The sequence below is a fragment of the Mesocricetus auratus genome, unplaced genomic scaffold (assembly GCF_017639785.1).
Source record: "Mesocricetus auratus isolate SY011 unplaced genomic scaffold, BCM_Maur_2.0 Super-Scaffold_100030, whole genome shotgun sequence".
NCBI classification, from domain to species: Eukaryota; Metazoa; Chordata; class Mammalia; order Rodentia; family Cricetidae; genus Mesocricetus; species Mesocricetus auratus.
In genome coordinates, this window is record NW_024429211.1 from 11,071,084 (window position 1) to 11,090,960 (window position 19,877).

Consider the following 19,877-nt stretch of genomic DNA (forward strand, 5'->3'; position numbering starts at 1 on the left):
AGACTCCGAATTGCCTGGTCCGATGGCACTTGAAGGCAGGCCCGGATACAGGGCCTGGTTTACCTGATTTTATTTGTGGAAAAGAAGACCAGGAATATGGGGTGCATAAACTCCTGCTGGGAGAGGAAGCTCAGTGGTGGTCACCAGGCACAGGTCCCATAGCTTGAAAAGAACTATCAGGAATCAGGTGTATAGGCTCCGTTTGGGAGTGGAGGCTCTGTGGCAGTCCCCAGGCAGTCCCTAGGCATTGGAAGGCAGGCGCGATACCCAGCATTTCTTTAAAATTAATTTTGTAAAACGATAAAGTACTTTAGAGTTGTGCTGTTTTCTTTTTGTGACTAAAAATCCTAAATAAAGCTTGTTAAATATTGGATGCTTGGAATGCAATATTTATAACCTTCCCAAACCACAGTGGCATCTAAAAACCCCTGACCCCTTCCCCTACCACTGAGTTAATGACAATTGTCTCTGTGGTCTTGCTGAGGAGTTGGCTCACAGAAAAACGATCCTTGAAGGTGTATGAACACCCTTGAGAATCTGACAGGTTCAGAGACCAGAAGAGAGAGGACACGGACACACCAGCACCAAGAGATGCTGACTTCTTGTTGCTCCCGAACCTTTTCCATGACAGAGGTCTCCTAACCTCCTCTGGGTAAGGGCCGGCTTCTGGTTTGCACTGGCTGCTGCTCCACTCCATCAGCAGCAGGCAAGCCATTATGCATCAACACAGAGTAGTATTTTACGCTTACTCTCCAAGCATCATCTCGGCAAAAGCATTGTAAGCTGGTGAGAGACTGATCCAGACCCTAAGGTATCTGGAATCCTTTTCAGCGAATTGTCTCTCACCCTGCAGAACACACCAGCTCAATTACTGGAGAATGAGGTTGGTCCTGGCCACCGCCCTCTCCTCCTGTCTTCAGTAAGAGCAGGGAAGAAGAGATCCGCTCCAGTGAGCATGGGAGTGACCAAGCCCAGCTGGCTACCAGGGCAGCAGCCTAGACGCGGGTCCTTTCCTCCTTCCACAGCTACATCCACCTTGCGTGCCCTGACCACAGCGCTGGACCATCTCGGCAAGGCTCATGGGGGACATCACTCCTGAAGATAGTCGCACTCACTCCGGTTCTTGCCTTCACAAAGCCACTATCAGTGTATTTGTGTGTGGGGGCATGTTGGGATCTCTGGAGAGGACTCCCTGCTTCTTTGGGAGAGAGAATGTCAGTGAGCAGAGGAAGGCAAAAGAGAAGGGGAGAGTGACATGAAATTTAAAGCTGCGCACTAACTTCCTTCCTTGCTGCCTGCATTGATTGGTCCTCAGCATCAGATGAGTCCAGGAACATGAGGCCCTGAGTCAGGAGGCTAAGCTGTAGAGAGGAGAAGCACCTCCTATCTAAGGAAGACGCTAGCTGAGCGATAAAGTTTCAGAATCCTTAGAGAGAGTAGAGCCCTTTTACAGTTTCCCCAGGATCTTGGAGAAAGTCTCAGGATTGCCTCCCTTCGGGGATCAAGAGCAAATCCAAGCAAAATGAAGACAAATGAGTCCCACCCCCACCCCCAGTCATTTTGTCAGGAACAGTGAAAAGTAGAGAGAGAAGGGAATGTCCAAAGAGTGCTTGTTTACATTAGACCCCTGTTAGTAATTAGGAAACTCAGCTCTCTGTCCCAGCCCCAGACTCTGTCCTCTCCATCCATCCTGCTCCAGCCCCTGGCACCTGCCCCTGCCTCTGTACCCCATTGGAGAAAATTCCAAGGTTTAGGGAGCCAGAGAAAGCAGAAGGTGCTAAGACTTGGGCAGTAGTAGTCTCCAGTCTCTTCTGATGCTCTCTCTGAAATCTTGAGTGGGCTTGGTGGCAGATGACTTGTTTGACTGTATTTAAAGTTACAAGAGAGTACTGAAGCAGAGAAGAACGTAGTTGGGAACAGTCAGGCACTCTGATTCATCACTGGTCATGGATGAGAATTTTAGCCCCAGGACACAGGACCTATTTTTAGTGGAGAATTCGAAGGCTCTGTTTTTGTGACTGCTGCTGGCGATCCAGGCTCAAAGTTGGTGATGACTGTGCTGTTTTTCTCCCACTAGCACAGTACAAGGGTGGCATGTTTCAGAGCCCAGGACTGAATTTATTCTGCATACCCTGAGCACCCTACCAGCAGCAACCCCTTTTCCTTGGCCTCCTTGAAATAAAACATCACACAAAAGGTGTGACTTCTTTCAAATCAGCATGAATGGAGACACTATCTGATTGTGTAACTCATCAAAAGTGTAGAAGATTCAGAGAGAAAGGACACACCAGGCTCACAAACTCTTAAAAGTAAGATGGTGAATTCGTGCTTCCATTTCTTTTATATACATCTTTCAGGCCTGCATAACCTACCTTTCCTTTCCATGCAGAAATTACTCTGTTTAGCCACAAAAGTTGAACACAACCAAACAACTTTACAAGAAAGAATCCAACTTGAGTGTTATTTTTTCTACAGGTTTGTTTGTGATTGAAATTTATAATATTCTCTTTGTTTTTAAAGGAATCTACTCTGCTTCCCATTAATAATATGACTTATGTAAATAATGAGCTCTTTTGAACACTGTGGTGAGCACCAACAGACTAATAAAGTTTGTCTTCAGGCACCTGCCATTTGTTCTCCCCTTCTACTTTAATAATAACTGTGCATTCTTTTGAAGAAGGGACATTTCTAAAGTTTGTACCTGAGTAGATGCCAGTTAACATACCCATTAAACAGTAAATGGTGGGACAAGGAAAACCCAACCCACGGTGGCAAGAAAGACCGGAAGGATTTCTTGAGTTCGCATAGTCCTTTGCTTTTTAAAGCAGTTGCCATTAGAGTAAGTAAGCTCTATAGTCTCCACCCAAACCATTTCCCAGTCTATGAAAGTGTTAATTTCCATAGATATCATTAAGACTGAAAGTCAACACATTTATTACAAAATATTAAGTTATTCTGATTTGAAATTAAATAGGAACATTCACCAGTATTGCTGTTTGAATTTTACAAAAACACAAGATAGGACTTGAAAAGTGAATTTCTACAGTTAGTAACCCATTTACATAAATTCCCTGGGCCATTTTTTTGCATTAGATCCCCAGGTAACCTTCTGATGGTGAACATATTTGAAAATGAATGTGACACTATCCCTGTGTCACTTGCCAGAAGAGAATGGACTTTAAAGGACTCTCCCAGAAGGCCCTCCTCCTTCCAGTAGTCAGCATTTCTTATTGTCATGTGGGAAGCACAAAGGTTAAAACCTAGACTGCAGAGCTCTGTGAAGACAGTTGCATTAGTCAGGATGGGCCTGCCATACTGTAGAGCAACACATTGTGGCCCATCCGTGGCCACCTGTGACTGGATTTTCTGCTAGCTGACTTTCTTAATGGTTCTTTATGTGAAGCAACTGCATGCCGCATGCTTACACTGTGTTGCTTAAGTTCACAGAGGATGGCAATTGCCACTGGTTGACTCTAAAATTCCTTCTGAAGTCTGGGGGATGTGGAGCTGAAAGCCTTGATGTGGAAGTACATCTGTCCTGTCATGTCATGTCTGCGTGTCAGACTAGAGTTCCTCTATTTGCTTTTTCTGCCAAAGGCCTGGTGTTCACCTGTGTCTGGAAGGGAAAGAATGACTGATTGAAACAGATGCTGTAGTTGGATGAAGACCAGTGTTTTCCAGCAGTGTTCTAGCTACCCAGGTGGCAATTCTCAGCTATTCTGCCTTTTAAATAGGAAGGATTGGAAGCTGTATGTTATTTTTGCCCCCCCCTTACCAGTACAATTAGAGACCCCATATACATCAAACAGACATCGCATAATTCCATCAGTATGAAAATGTCATCACTCCTTCCTTAGATTTCATATCTTCTGAAAGAAACATGAAAGCTCACTTCCATTTTGACAAACATTCTCCCAGGGAATCCCATGGAGCTAAAAAAGAAAAGACCTTAATTTCCTGGCATATTGTCTCTGTTGTTTGGAAAGCACATAGAAATTCAAAAATAAAGTCAAGCTAACTCTCTGAAAATGTAAGTAATACAAAGAACCGTTCAATGTGTGCACAAATATGTTTGGTCAAAGAAAACAAGTACAGAGGAGGCTGAAGAGCTTTGGAACAGAATGGTTGTACTTTTCAAATAGTTTTATTCTGCTGGAGGGTTGAATTGCAATTCCAAGACAATGCCTGTACTTCAGAAAGAAGATGTGTAGGGATTGAGAGAATGGTGGGCAGAACAGTTCTTTAGAATGTCTTCCTGCAAAGGAAACATGGAGTGCTGGAGGAGGCTTGTGTATTAGCCGCTGAACCTCAGTTCTCTTATGCTGTGTTCATGCCCCTGGTGTCTTTCGAATGTGAACTTTCAAGTGACTTGAGAAGGAGCAAGGCTTAGAAAGGGAGGAGTGCAGGTCTACCAGCTTCTGATGGTTTCCAGTTCCAGCCCTAAGTTCCTATTTCCAGCAGCACTCCTTCAAGTGCCACTTTTTAGAAAATCTTTGCAGATCACATTTTCTCTGCAACCAATGTCAGTGACAGTTTAAACCTTTATGTGTTGACTGTGCAGTTGTACTAAAGTAAAATCCATGCAATTGAAAGGATTAACTTGACCTTCCAACATGGAAGCAAAACATACCTGGGATTGCTGAGATGTGATTTGTGACATCATATGTGCAACTGTTTCTGAGTAACTGTTAGAAGATTTGCTAAAAGTCACTTTTATAGGTGGTGTTCAAACAGGTAGTATTTAAAATTATGATTTCTTCTATTGGAAGTGTATATAAACAGAAAGTATATGAATGTAAGTTCAAATATATTCATATATAAATAGAAAACATGAACATTCATTATTTTCTGTGATGTCTTCATTTTCACAAAATAATGTTTCAGTCTGTCAGTTACTCAGCACCAGAGTCATGTCACTGGTAAAGTAGATTAGTTATAATGATCTATCTTCTAATGAGACATGCATACAATTATTATATAGTACTCAAATTTGAATAAGTAGCAGACAAATGTGAATGAGAAGACAATAAATAATACCAATTCAGAAGTTCCAGTTGTAATACCTATTTTCTAATGACAGCAAGATGAAGAGTGTTTTATCTTCAGTCTCTACAATGCAGAGCATGTGGTAATGGAAAGAATTTTGATAATGGTCTATCATCATATGCAGATTGTTTTATTTTCCAAATTGCATTAATCATACAACCCTCCAAACAAAGTTGTTGTCAAAATTACACTAATTCATGAGAAGAGTTTAAGGTATTCTGTGGAACAAGTAACTAGCCTGTGAAACTGGTATCAACTGTTAAGAATATTTAATGAAATACTTATGTGCTGACATAGAAAAATAAGGTAAATCTCAAAGCATATCAGTCAACTGGCATCCAGTTATCATAACACTCATCATCTAAAACAAAGAGAAAGGAGTCAGGGGCAGTAACAGTGACATGGAATCTGTACCTTGTTCTCAAGATAGTTCTGCTGTCACAGTGTCTGCTTGGTTCTGTGTATTTTGCTGAATATTATGAAAATTAGAGGTGTTTACTTTTAACATGGATAATGTGATTTAGCTCAAAAGCATAGATTCAGCTTCTTGGTTTTCTGTTTATGATGTAATTGCATGCACACTGTGTAAATATCATAACAAATCAAAGCCATGAGCACAGCTGTCAGTGAATAACTACAACAGGTTATTTTCAACACATGGGTAGATGAATTATTTTTTACTTTGTTTCCTACCTGTTCATTTCTTCATCATCCACTAGTAATCTTTAAAATTTATAAACACTCAGAAAAATTGTATAAAAACATCACATCAAGAAATAATCTATACTATGGAAAATATTTTAAAAACCACTACGGGAAAAGAAACCCAGGACTTTGATGTCCTAAGAACCATTGTCTTCAAGTTCCCAACAGTAACCATCACTCTGAGCAGATTAGAGCCACAGTGCCCTTGTTCATTTGTATATATGATTCCTGAACTGTGCACAGCCATGTTTAAAAACAGACATGAAAATTTTCTTTTTCAATCCATAAACCTATAGACTTGTGAGTGTTATTGCCAATGACATGTGCCACGTGAGTGGACCACTGAACAAGAAGTGATGTGTGAGCAAGAGGGATTAAAACGTGGTGTTCATGTTAAGTCTGTGTCAGAGAAATTGAGACAGTCACAAAAACTCTTATAAACTTAGTTTCATGAGAATAGGAGACACAGAGTTACCCACAGTAAATGACTCCACTCAGAAATGAACTGAAGATGAATAGAGTAATCAGTATCTTCTGTGATTGTCTTCAATGACACTGGCAGATGTCATTAGACTAGGGGTGGGGGCTGTACTGCAGTTACACCTGACTTTGGGTTGTTTGGATCCCTTCAAGTATACCCTAAGGAGTCTACTCTTGGGAGAGAAGCTGAGATTAAAGGCTCTGTTCTCATTCAATGGTCTATGTTTTAAAGACAGAAAACTGGGGCTTAGAGTAAGGGAGATTTCTGTAAGGCCACAGAGGAAAAGTAAGACAAATCTCAGAACTTCCCAAGGGCTTTCCTGTATCATGTCACTATGCTCAATGACAAATCTCTTTTGTTGTCAGGGAACATGAGAACAAGTGGTTCCCACCATGTATGAGGAGGACTCTATTTTCTGTAAATACAAAACAATATTGAAGTGTTGTCTCTGACCATGTTATCCTGATACACAGCAGACTATCAGAAAAGGAAACACAGCAAGAAGACCCTCCTCCTCACTCTGTGCAATGTTAACTTTAGAAATGAGAGCTGGCAACAAACCACCTCAGGCCATCTTTAGATCCCGAAGGAGAGTTGTCAGTGATTTTTCACTGTTGTGCACAATTGACTCTGAAAAGATATGTTTAAAGTGGTCCCTATTGACCCTTATATAGTAATGTAAGATGGATTATTTTTTATGCCACTGAGATCTGTTTATTCAAGCTACTTCATGCAAATATGCATCCTGTACATTTACACAAGTATTGCTCAGGAGCTTAATCTATGGTAGTAGTGTCAAGGTTAATTAAAGCTGTTTAAGTATATTCCAGAATGTAGCATTTGGCTCTAACTTAGTAAATGCTAAGACAGAGACAGCTTAAATTACAAATCTGGTGTGTTGGCTAGGACACTTCAGACAAGTAACATGTCATTTAGGAAGTTTAATAAAACTGAAGGTAAATACATTTGTTAAAATAATTTAAAAGTTCTAAATAGTTACAGTTCAAATGACTAAACTATAATGTGATTTATGCTAGTGTTCTGCTCCAGGGGAGAAAATGGTGAGGACTTTCATAGAAATGTGGAGGAAAACCGTCTGTTTGGAACAATGCCCATGAGGGAGCTCCTAGAAAGAAAACACTGTACTCCAGATTCTCATCATTGTTGATAACTAAGTTATTGAAGATTATGGTTACTTAGTCCCTGAACTTGACTTTCTTTCCAGTCATACATTTCTTTCTTACAAAGTCATATAAGAACTTGAGGTTCTGCCGCTTCAGACCACTGTAGTCCAACTAAATAAGATGTCAGTAAGGATTAACACAGACTCTATTTACTTATTCTTTTTATCCCACCCTCTAGTTGGTCCCTTCTTCTAATATCCCCCTTTTTGTTTGAAGGTCTTTCCATTTTTTATTATTTTTTAAGTTTTTATTTAAATTAGAAACAAGCTTGTTTTACATGTCAATCCCAGTTCTGTCTCCCTCTCTCCTACCTGTCCCCCACTAACCACCTATCCCATCCCCTTTCTGCTCCCCAGGGAGTGTGAGGCCTTCCATGGGGGTTCTTCAAGGTCTGTCATATCATTTGAAGCACGGTCTAGTCCCTCCCATTGTGTACAGGCTGAGAGAGTATCCCTCTATGTGGAATGTGCTCCCAAAGTCAATTTGTATTATAGGAATAAATACTGATCTACTACCAGAGATCTCATAGATTGCTGAGGCTTCCTCACTGACACCCACTTTCAGGGATGTAAAGGGAAACCTTTTCCTTGGGAGAAGCCTTCCCGCCAGCCTGGTTCTAGAGCCGCATCAGTCCCAAATAAACTCACAGGAGGCTATATTAATTATGAAGCTGTTGGCCTTGCTTGTTTCTTACTGGCTAGCTCTGACTTAAGTAATTACCCTATAATTGTTAATCTAAGTATGTCTCTTACCGGAGAAGTTTCTGGGCTTCCTACCCCATGGCGTTATATCTTGACTCCTGAGTTTCTCCTACCCAGAGTCCTCCTGGATTCCTAGTCCCCCCTATCTTGGTCCCTATTGGCCAACAGTGCTTTATTGACATATACACAGGACTTCCCCATCACAGGGGTCTGAATGAATCTTATGCTGGTTTCCCAGCTATCAGTCTGGTGTCCATGAGCAACCCCTTGCTCAGCTCAACTGTTTCTGTGGGTTTCACCAGCCTGATCTTCACTCCGTTGCTCATCAATCGTCCATCTCTGCAACTGGATTCCAGGAGTTTCACTTAGTGTTTATCTGTGGGTGTCTGCTTCTGCTTCCATCAACTACTAGATGAAGGCTCTAGGATAGCATATAAGGTAGTCATCAATCTCATTATCTGGAAAGGGCCTTTAAGGTAGCCTCTTCACTATTGCTTAGATAATTAGTTGGTGTAATCTTTGAAGATCTCTGGACATTTCCATAGTGCCAGATTTCTCTTTAAACCTATAACGGCTCCCTCTACTATGGTATCTCTGTTCTCAGTAGAGGAGTCTAAAATGGCTGAGAGACACTTAAGAAAATGCTCAACATCCTTATCCATCAGGGAAATGCAAATCAAAACAACTCTGAGATACCATCTTACTGCTGTCAGAATGGCTAAAATAAAAACCGCCAATGACAGTTTCTATTGGAGAGGATATATAGAAATGGGAACAGTCTTCCAGTGCTGGTGGGAGTGTCAATAAATACAGGCACTTTGGAAATCCATATGGAGATTCCTAGGGAAAGTGGGAATCAGTTTACAACAAGATCCAGCAATTCCACTCTTAGGTATATTCCCAAAAGATTCATACAACAAGGCCGTCTGTTCCACTATGTTCATAGCAGCATTATTTGTAATATCCAGAACCTGGAAGCAACCTAGATGCCCCTCAACTGAATAGCTGGATAGAGAAAATGTGGTAAGTGTACACAATTTCCAGGCAAATGGAAGGAACTAGAAGAAAGCATCCTGAGTATAGTAACCCAGTCACAAAAATAAAAACATGGTATGTGCTCACTCATATATGGATGTTAGACATAGAGCAATGATTAGCAGTCTATAATCCACACAGCCATAGAAGTAAGGACACAAGGAGGACCCTAAGAGAGATATACATGGTCCCCCAGAGAAGCGGGAAGGGATAAAATTTCCTGAGCAAATTAGGAGCATGGGGGAAGGGGAAAGGAAGCTAGAAGAAGGAGAAGGGGAGACGAGAAGGGGAGAGGAGGACATGAAGGAGCAGGAAGTTTGAACCAGGGAAAGAATAGAGGAGAGCAAGATAACAGAAAGCAATTTTTCATATCAACTTCTCACACTATTGTACATAAGCAAATCAAAGCTGATGGGAAAGATTTTTTGAAGTTCAAGCCTACTATCAATGAATGCAACAATTTGTAATGCAATGCAGAAGCAAATTCCTTGTCATTCAAACCAGCCAGACTTGGGAAGATTAATTTAAATGTCTATGATATTTAAGAAAAAAGGAATCAAGGTCACATTATCCATTTCTGTTCTAGTACCTCCAAACTGTGTTGGTAATATGGCTAAAATTTTAAAAATCAATTTGTTAAAAGTGTAGTCTAGCAATGTCTCATCAATGGCTTTGAAGAAAGTTCATTGATCAGAGTTCATTGTTCAAGCACATCTGATAATGGCAGACACACATGGGTACATCATCAGGGAGGAAAAGCATACATACTGACAAGTCCAGGAATAATGAGGGCACTGAACTGCTCCTCCTCAGTAGTTCCCCAGGGTCAAGGTCCAGTTATCCAATGGTCCAGGAAAGACAGGATTGTGAGAGATGGTAATAGCTTAGCACAGGAGGCAAAGCTTTTAGAATGCTGTGAGTATGGTAAAGAGATAGAATCAAAAGAAAAGTTCACAACCAATGGCTTGTCTTGCCTTGCCTTAAAAATACACAAGTTCTGCTTTCTTGTGCTCAAGAACATTCCTTGATGATCTTTGCAATGACTGAACCTTTGGCATTGAGTAGGAAATGGGGAAAAATCTCTGCATTACAAAAGAAACAAGAAGATGTGTGAAAAATTGAAGTGACATGTTGGAAAAAAGGCAGATATGGTTGAAGATCCGATCATTATTGTGGGTGTAGTTTTTTCTTTCTTCCAGAGAATCACGTGACAAATAATTTCAGAGAAAAGTTATTCTTTTCCTGACACTATTGTTCAGAATGTTATAGAAATATATTGAATCCTTGCTTTTTAATAATCTGCATGGATTTTTATTTCAGCTGTTCACTTTCCACCATTTTGTGTTATAGGCCCAACCAGCACGGCTGAGGATGTAGCAAACCTCTGGAGACTTACTTGCTGTGAGTTAACCCTTGTGTTTTAGCAATGTTCCCATTATGCATGTTATATACCTAAAGAGATCTAGACTTTGAATGAATTAAACTAATCATCCCACCTTCTTCCAGATAGAAAGTACTAGATCCCAGTCTGCTGTTCTGAAAATGACTCTATTAGTAGAATCACAATGCTACTTACAGAGTCAAGTCTCCATAGAAAAGTACACACACAACACCAAAATAAAGAATAAAAGTTTTCTAATAACATACAAATGGGACCTGGAAACATTCCTCAATGGTTAAGAACACTTTATGCACTTCCAGAGGACCTAGGTTCAGTTCCCAGCACTCACATAATAGCTCTCAGTCATTTGTAACTCAAGTCTCACTGTGCCCAACACACTTTCCTGGCCTCAAGGCAGGTATGCATATGATAAACAAACAGATATATATACACACACATATATATATATAGTTAAAACACCTATCCAAATTAAAAGGAAGTGTACTGCTAATAACAATGCTGACACTATTATATTCATAGGGTTTATAGAATTGTAATATTAAAATTATTCTAAGTGTACATCAAAGAAATATCTTAGTTTGACGACAGAACAAATTGAAGTTTCCATTAGAAATCCAAAATTTTCCAATAAATTTCATCTTTCCCTTTCTGAAAGTGTATGGGTTCTCTGATCAATGATTCTCAACATATGTTCTGCATTGTGTGAGAAAGAACATCTCTGGAGGGGAGTCTAAAAGAGACACCTCTGGTCTCCTGAGTGAGGCATATCAGATCAGTTCTCCGAGAGGGCAGTGGATTTCCACCTTAACATGATGCCTCCAGTGAACATAAAAGTCAGACATCCCCTCTTCACAGAGTTTGGAACTCTTTGAGTTCATCGGCATTAACTAAAAGTGAACGCAGCCTCTCAAATTAGGATGACGTCAGTGTGTGAGAAAATTCACACTGTTTACTGTGTATTTAGTACGTGGACAGGTTGTCTCACACCCAGAAGTATTTATCAGTCAAGTCATGTGAAAAGTATTCTCTTTCTCATGTGCCATTCCCCAGAGAGGAAAGGAATCAGGTGGATTAAATGCTATTTACGTGGGTTCCCAGGGGTACCAGAGAACAGGTGCAAGAATGAGGTGAGATTGCGTGAATGCACTGGAAATGGTGGACTTCAACATCAGCACCACAATCTGCAAGAGAAGAAGGCAGCAATACCCGTGACCTGCACGAGCGACACATCCACGTGCTGGTGCCTTCTTCACACAAGAGGTCTGACTTTTCATGTCAAGCAGAGGTGATATTTCCCTGGTGAACAAGGTCTTCATCTGTCATGGACACGGTTGTGTCTCTGTGATGTGCAAATCACCTTCTGCATGGATGTGCTGGGCTAAGCAGTGAAATCCTTTGAGAACTTTGTTTCTCCTTGTCCTTTCTGTCTGCAGTATTTGTCGTCTCTTTTTGTGTGAAAAATAAAATAATAATAATGCAATGTGTGTAATGAGTATGCTCAATCATGGCAACCCTCACAGTAATCTCTGAGGTGCAAGGAAGCTGAGGTACATGGGGATGAGGCTGATCTCTTCTAAAGCCAGTGACAAATTCAAATCCCACTGATGCTGTCCATGCTCAAGTGTTTGATAGGTAACTCTTTCCTCTACTGGTAAGCCAGCTGAATGAGATTAAATTGAACTTGCGTCATTTTATCATCCTGCCTTCTTCCCCTAAAATGCAAGAATTAAAATAATTAAATGGGGTGGGAGGGGCTGGAGAGATGGCTCAGTGTTTAGGAGCGCTGACTGCTCTTCCAGAGGTCCTGAGTTCAATTCCCAGCAACCACATGACAGCTCACAACCATCTGTAATGAGATCTGGTGCCCTCTTCTGGCTTGCATGGGTACATGCCGGCAGAAAGCTGTATACATAACAAATAAATAAATCTTAAAAAAATAAAATGGGTGGAGGGTGTACCTAATGAAGAAATAAAAATATGAAATTTCCTTTGAGATATTTTCTAGCATGTCTACTGAAATTAGCAGATGTTTCTTTCCATGATGTTTCTTTCACTCTATTTCTACTGCAAAAGGAAATCGACATATATGAGGAAAGAATCACCTTTTCACGTGTGGCCGGTTTTGCAAAACTTCCAATAATTGTATTGTCCCTTTCTGCGGGTGCAGACACTGCCATAGTATTAACTATGGGGCTTGAAGAGGCCTCTACAAACTGAGTTGTCACTCCAATGTCTCCAGCTCCTGAGTCCTGTTTATGTGATTCTGGAAAGTGCTGAGATTCAAGCAGGATTTCTTAAAACAGTGAACAACAGCAGTTAGAGTGGTTTTTTGTTGTTTTGTTGTTTTTCCCTGTGTAATAATTTTCCAGTGAAATTCTCTGGAGTTCCTGCATTTAATGCCTCTTCAATGTCTCGTGCAGTCCCAATCTTTATAGATTAAGATATTAAAGATCAGAGAAAATAATAAATTTAAGGTCTCAGAATTAATAAAGAATTGCAATATGAACCCATGATTTAATGGGCATAAGCAGCCAGGTTGGAGTGCTGAGACAATAATGGTTACCAGTAAAACTTGCTGCATTCAGGCTCATGGGAAGTAAATCAGAAACAAAAGGGCTGATGGGAAATGTACACTGAGTGGTGGGAATAGGTTCCAGTGCCAACCCTCTGGCAGACACTTGCTCAAACAGGGATCAGAGTGACATCTAGTAAGATCCTTCCCCTTCTATTCACACATGTGAAAAGTGACAGATTTGTTTTTAGCTCATCTGAGTTTGAGCCTGACCATGTTGCCTAAAACAACAGCGTTAGTATTAACCCTCCCCACTGCTGCTAAGATACATAGGAAGCCTAAGAACTTAGAAGTTGCACTTCTGCTCCTGGCCAGGAGATGGCAGTGGGAAGCAGTCTAGTCCTCTCTGCCAGACTTCACCCATTAAAGACTTTACACATTAATCCCAAAGTTGATATGAGTGATATTAATATCAAATAAAAATCATTGTCATGGAGACAAACACTGTATATAGTCATATAATAAATGCAGTTGTTTGTTGCTTTTATGTTTGCTTAGGAGCCACACCTGAAGCTACTGATATTGTTTTTAATTTTTATTTTTAAATTTAAATTAGGTTAAATAAATAAGGTTGTTTCACATGTCAATCCCAGGTCCCTCTCCCTTTCTCTCCTCTCCTCCCATTCCTGCCCACCAACCCCCATACCCCTCATTTCCCCAGGGAAGGTGAGGCCCTCCATGGGGTTGTCCATAGTCTATAATTTAATCCAGGGCAGGACCTAGACCCTCCCCCAAGAATCCAGGGTGAGAGTGCATCTCTCATTATGAGACAGGCACCCAAAGTCCATTTGTATGCTAGGGATAAATACTGATTTACTACCCAAGGCACAATAGATTGCCTAGGCCTCCTCACTGACACCCACATTCAGGTTTGTCTTGATCAGTCCCATGCTGGATTCCCAGCCATCAGTCTGGAAGTCAAGAGCTAAACCTTGTCAGATCAGCTGTTTCTGGGGGTTAAACCAGCCCAGTCTTAACCCCTTTGCTCATCAGTCCTCCCTCTCTGTCACTGGGATCCTTGAGCTCAGCTCAGGATTTAGCTGTGGGAGTCTGCCTCTGCTTCCACCAGTCATTGGATGAAGGTTCTGTTCCCCAGACTCTCTGGCCATGCAATAGTGAGCTGACACTACCCAGATCTATGTCTAAAATCCATATATGAGAGAGTACATACCATGTTTGTCTTTTTTGTGACTGGGTTACCTCACTCAGGATGGATTCTTCTAGTGCCATCCATTGGCTTGCAAATTTTAGGATTTCATTGTTTTTTCCTGCTGAATAGTACTCCGTAGTGTAAATGTAGCACATTTTCTCTATCCATTCTTCGCTTTAGGGGCATCAAGGTTGCTTCCAGATTCTGGCTATTACAAATAATGATGCTAAGAACACAGAGGAACAGACGTCCATGTTATATGAATGTGCATCTTTTGGGTATATGCCTAAGAGTGGAATTTCTGAGTCTTGAGGTAGTTTGATTGAAGCTACTGATATTTTAACTATCACGGCCCCATGGCCTGCAGTCACACCCCACTGCTCAGACCAGGGCTTGACATTATTTTCATGTCACTGGCAACAGCTCAGCTGTGGCCACGGCAGCCAAATGTTGATTTTATCTAAGCTGTTCTATTTACCAATGAAGACTCAGGAGTCAGATATTGGAGTGAAAACCTGCCATATCAGAGAAGCCAAGAATCAACCAGCTGACCTTCCTTTTCTGCCAGAGAAACAGCATGAAAAGGCCATAAATCTATAAGTCCTTTCCTACTCCTTCCTGTGTCTAATTATTTATATTTCTGAGTCTTCCATAGTCTTATTCTTGTTAACTAGTCTATGCCTCTTTCCCCATCCAAGGTTAATTTTATTAATAAAGTTTCAGAGTTACTTGTGTGGGAATGATTATTGGTACAGAATTTTCAAAGTCCTGGATTGTATCCCTGGTAACAACCCCCAAAGAAAATAATATAGTATGAAATGTATATTATACACAGGCGAGACTAGGTTTAGGAATCCCTGATATACAACATGATGGTTGACAGCTCAGAGAGTTAGGGGTTTATCTATCTATCTATCTATCTATCTATCTATCTATCTATCTATCTACATATCTATATATTTATTTTGACAATAAAATGCTCACTAGTGTTCTGCAGAATTCTACCAGAAATTCAAAGAACAGCTTATACCAATTCTTCTCAAAGTATTCCATGCAATAAAAGCAGAAGGGTTTTTGCCAAACTCTTTCTATGAGGCTTCAATAACCCTTATTCCCAAGCCACACAAAAACACAACTAAAAAGAGAACTTCAGACCAATATCCCTCATGAACATTGATGCAAAAATACTCCAGGCAGAGAGCTCAAGAGCATAAGAGAAAGTGGCCAGTGTCCACTGCCTTTGTGTTCCCATCGAAGTGACAAGTCGGATAGAGGTGCTTGTCTTGGGCATGGGATTTTGTTTTATGCTCTGTGGTCTTACATATGCATTCTTCTAACTGACTGGACATGGGATGATATGGTAGTTTGAATAAGATGACCTCACATATCTTACATATTTGAAGTCTTAGACACCAGGAAGGATTAGAAGGATTGGGAAGTCTGCCACTGGGGGTGGACTTTGAGGTTTCAAAAGCCCATGCCAGGCTTGGGCCCAGTCATTGTCTTTTTAGTGTGTGTGTGTGTGTGTGTGTGTGTGTGTGTGTGTGTGTGTGTGTGTGTGCGCTGCGCACGTGCGTGCGTGCTTGCAGGTTCCCGAAGACAGAGTCAGATTGTTGCCTGGAACTGGAACTCCAGCTCTCTAAAACAGGAACTCTTGATCCCTGAGCTATGTCTCCAGCCCTATATTTGAAGATATTTTAATATTTGACTGTATTATTGATCAATTCTCAGTATATTACATAATACTGAATCAGAATGTTTGTATTTTTTGTCTATGTGGCTTTCTCTTCTTAAGACAGCCTGCATGATGTACTGTTTCTCCCACACTTCAATTTGTTGGTATGTTCTACAAAGTTCTCTGTGTTCTTGGACTCTCTCTGCTCTATAGTTCTGTCTTCCTTCCCACGCACAAATGCACCCAATCTGCACTTAACCCAGCCTTGAGAAAAACAGTCCTTATCCAGCACGTCCCTCTTTCCTTACGAATTGGGTCACTTGGCAGCTCTGCTTTTCGGTCATGGCCTCATTTCAGCCACAAACTCTTCATCTCCCTGAAAGTTCTACATTTTTCCCAGAGAACAGTCTTAAAAACTTCCAAAAGTAAATTTTGGAGCTGAATAGAGAACAGTTTATAACTGATCAGCCATAGAGGATTTGGCTTTTGTCTATAGAGATCTGCAGCAGAATTTCACAGATTGACACCACTGGGCTTCCCTTCCTGGCTGCAGGTCTTTGCCGAGGTCTAGTTGACTGCTATTGAGACAATGTCTACACCTAATAAGTGCAGGAGTTTTGCTTTCACTGACAAAATAGTAAAGCTTCCTTTTATAGACCCTCAAGGACAATTGAAAATGGAAAAAAAAACCTATGTACAGTCAAAACCAGTTTCTCAGTTTCTTTCATCTGGGTACTACTAGCTTCAGAAGACAGGAATGGTCACTAAAGGAGTGAAGTAATTCCCGTGGGAGACCACTGGCTTGTGAGATACGTGGATGTCTTTATATCAGATGAACTGTATGGACAGGATTTTCTAGAAAAGAATGAATAATTGGAAATTACCAAGTTGGCTTAGCCAGTATAGAAGATGTGATGAAGAACATGACTCTCTAAACCATGCTTTATAAACCCTAGTGAACTGCACATATTTAAGTGGCGAGTATAACGAAAGGAAACATCTCTTCACTGAGCCATGCAATGACCTGCTTGGGGACAAACCCACTCCTCATTAATCCTCATTAGAATATCGCACCTAATTGTCTCTACCACAGCTGCTTTCCTTCAAGTTGTCTACTGCCAGGCAGCTCGGACCATCTACCTCCTGGAAAGATAATCTAAAGCACACTGAAATTTTCACTCACAGTTCACACCCCAACATAGACCAAGATGTCACACAGCCTTTCTGCTCATATTGTCATAGATGTATTAAAACTGTCAGCAACTGTGAGGGTCATGAGGACATGAGCTGAACACCTTTTCTGTAAGAAGTGCATCTTGTACATGCTGAGGTTTATCTTGCTATGGCTTTGATCTGGGTTCTCTTGAAGGTCCCTATGTTCAGAGGAGCTTCCCTAGGATTGAATGAATTGGAGGCTGGGGAACCTATAAAGCTTGTATCCTTCAGTCTGTGGCAGGCTTACCCTTGGAGGACACAGTGGGACCAGGCCCCTACCTCCCATTCCTCTCCTCTGCTTCCTGCTGTGAGCTGAGTGCATTTGCTTCTCCCTGATTTTTTTTGTTTGTTTGTTTGTTTGTTTTTTTACGAGACAGGTTTTCTCAGTATTGTTTTGGAGGCTATTGGTCCAGCCCAGCCTCCAACTCACAGAGTTCCACCTGCCTCTGCCTCCCGAGGGCTGGGATTAAAGGCGTGCGTCACCACCGCACAGCTCTCCCTGAGCTTTTAGAATCCCCGCTTCACCCAAAGTCACAGGAACACCTGTTTCCAGGCTGAGACCTCTGAAACTCAGAACCAAACATCCCCTCTCTTCCATAAGTCATTCAGCTATTTGTTCAGTAACAGAAAGAGGATGCACAGTTATCTGCAGTAGGGAGTGATTGCTAGAACACTGCTTGTTCCAGTTAACCTGCAAATATACTCAACAGTCTAGAATTAACATAAATCTATTTTTCTCCCTGACCACATTTTCAGAGATTTCTGTGTCTGCCCTGCTTATTGGAAAACAGCATGGCATGTTCATTAGGCACCATGGGTTACACTCTCATCTCTAGTTGTTTGCTTGTTGGTATAATTTTGTGTTTTGCTATCTCTTCTAGACATGTAGTTGGTTTCTTCATTATGTGTTTATTCATGAAAGCTCGCAAGGTAACAGGCACACTATAGCTAGCCAATAATTAGAACCACAGAATGAATGCAACCATCAGGCTCTGTCTCCATTTGGATTCTTAGTTTGGGGTTCAAATTACCGATCTCAGTAATGCATCTTTGAACTCATCTTGTATTTGCTTCCCAAGGGGCTGATCTGCGGCTGCTAATCACAGTCATACTGAAAGTGATCAGGACTGAATTCATTGTCAGGCAGCAATAAAAAACAAAAACTGTGGTAGTGGTTTATTTTTTTATTTTTATTTTTATTTTTGGTTTTACGAGACAGGGTTTCTCTGTATTGTTTTGGAGGCTGTCGGTCCAGCCCGGCCTCGAAATCACAGAAATCTGCCTGCCTCTGCCTCCCGAGTGCTGGGATTAAAGGTGTGCGCCACCACCGCCCGGCCTGTGGTAGTTGTTTCTAAGTAGCAGTCAGATTACATTATGAGCACATACAATTATTATTCACCATTGTGAAGATATACTACTTCTGACTACTGTCTGCTCCCTTCAACAAGATTAATGCATATTCATCTAAAGTCACCAGTCAGTGGGGACAAGGATGAAACTACCCAGTACTAAATTATATGCAAAAACATCATTGCATTTCTCAAAACTCACTAGTGTTTGTCTGACAGCTTCCACTCATTCTATAAATAAAGTTACGGAGCAAAACAAGTTATTGAATTTATCTATGGAAACTATCAATCTATATATATCAAATCTCCAAAGCCTCAAAAATACCTGACACTTCATATTCTTTTTGAAAATCAATAGTATTAGCTTGCATATGCATATATTGTGCTGTTGCAGGCAGGCAGTGAGCATCTCTACTTTGCTATAATAGTGAATACATTTAAACTTAGGTAAAAGAACCAAAGTCCAAGGGTCAACTTTTTGGCAACAAATAGAAACAATAAATGGTTTGTATGTAGAGTTTCATCTTATGGTGCATTAATTGAAAAATATTACAAAATTTAGATTTTTGTATAATTTATTATTTTCTACCCATTCCACATTCTGATTTTAAACTTTATTTTAAATTTTATTATCCCATTCATTTAATTAAATCAAAAGCACTCTGGCTCTAATATGGAGACATTACAAAATTCAAGTGCAATATACATGTTGCTAACTCACTGAGCAGGACTTCACCCCTTTGGAAATATACAAGTTGAACATATTAGCATATGTGACCTTTCTTTTCTTGATACTTGTAGCAGTTTTCTGGTAAAACTGCGACTTGGATTTGATTAAATTACCACTAATATGGTAAATATAGCCTTCCTCATTTTATAATAATCTGTCTATATGTATGTACAAATATACATTTATGTACCTTCATAAATATGTATCTGTATATGCATTACAGATTTGAAATGAAAGACCATTGCATTTGAAGTACAAGCATAGTATTTTGGGACATAAAAATGCTGTTTGGGTCTTAGATTTTTCTGGCTTCAGCTGAACTAAATAATACTTTGTGGGACACATATGGAAGGAAGTCTCTGTGTTTGGCTTCCTACCACTTTCCCATTCCCTGCTGAGGTTTAACAAGCCTATTTGAAAATCAATACTTCTGCAGAAGAAATAGATAAACTACTGAGTTTTAATTAAGGTGGTTGAACACTGTACTCAACAAGTATTGTTTGATGGGCTGTCCAATGCATTGAGCTGTGTGGACATGCTGACTCTCTGTCATAATGTCCTAGGTCAGAGGTAGCCATAAACATTGAAGTCTAGAGTGTGAAGAGATGTAGTCCTGAACCAATGTGCATCTT

The 19,877-nt window shown here is 40.6% G+C and overlaps 1 long non-coding RNA gene across 1 annotated transcript; it reads left to right on the top strand.

Moving 5' to 3' along the window:
- Window positions 1-9,486: 9,486 nt before the first annotated feature.
- On the top strand, window positions 9,487-12,034 carry LOC121134774. The gene is made up of 2 exons (XR_005872001.1): window positions 9,487-10,553; window positions 11,653-12,034. It is a non-coding gene; the product is annotated as an uncharacterized LOC121134774 (long non-coding RNA).
- Window positions 12,035-19,877: the final 7,843 nt, after the last annotated feature.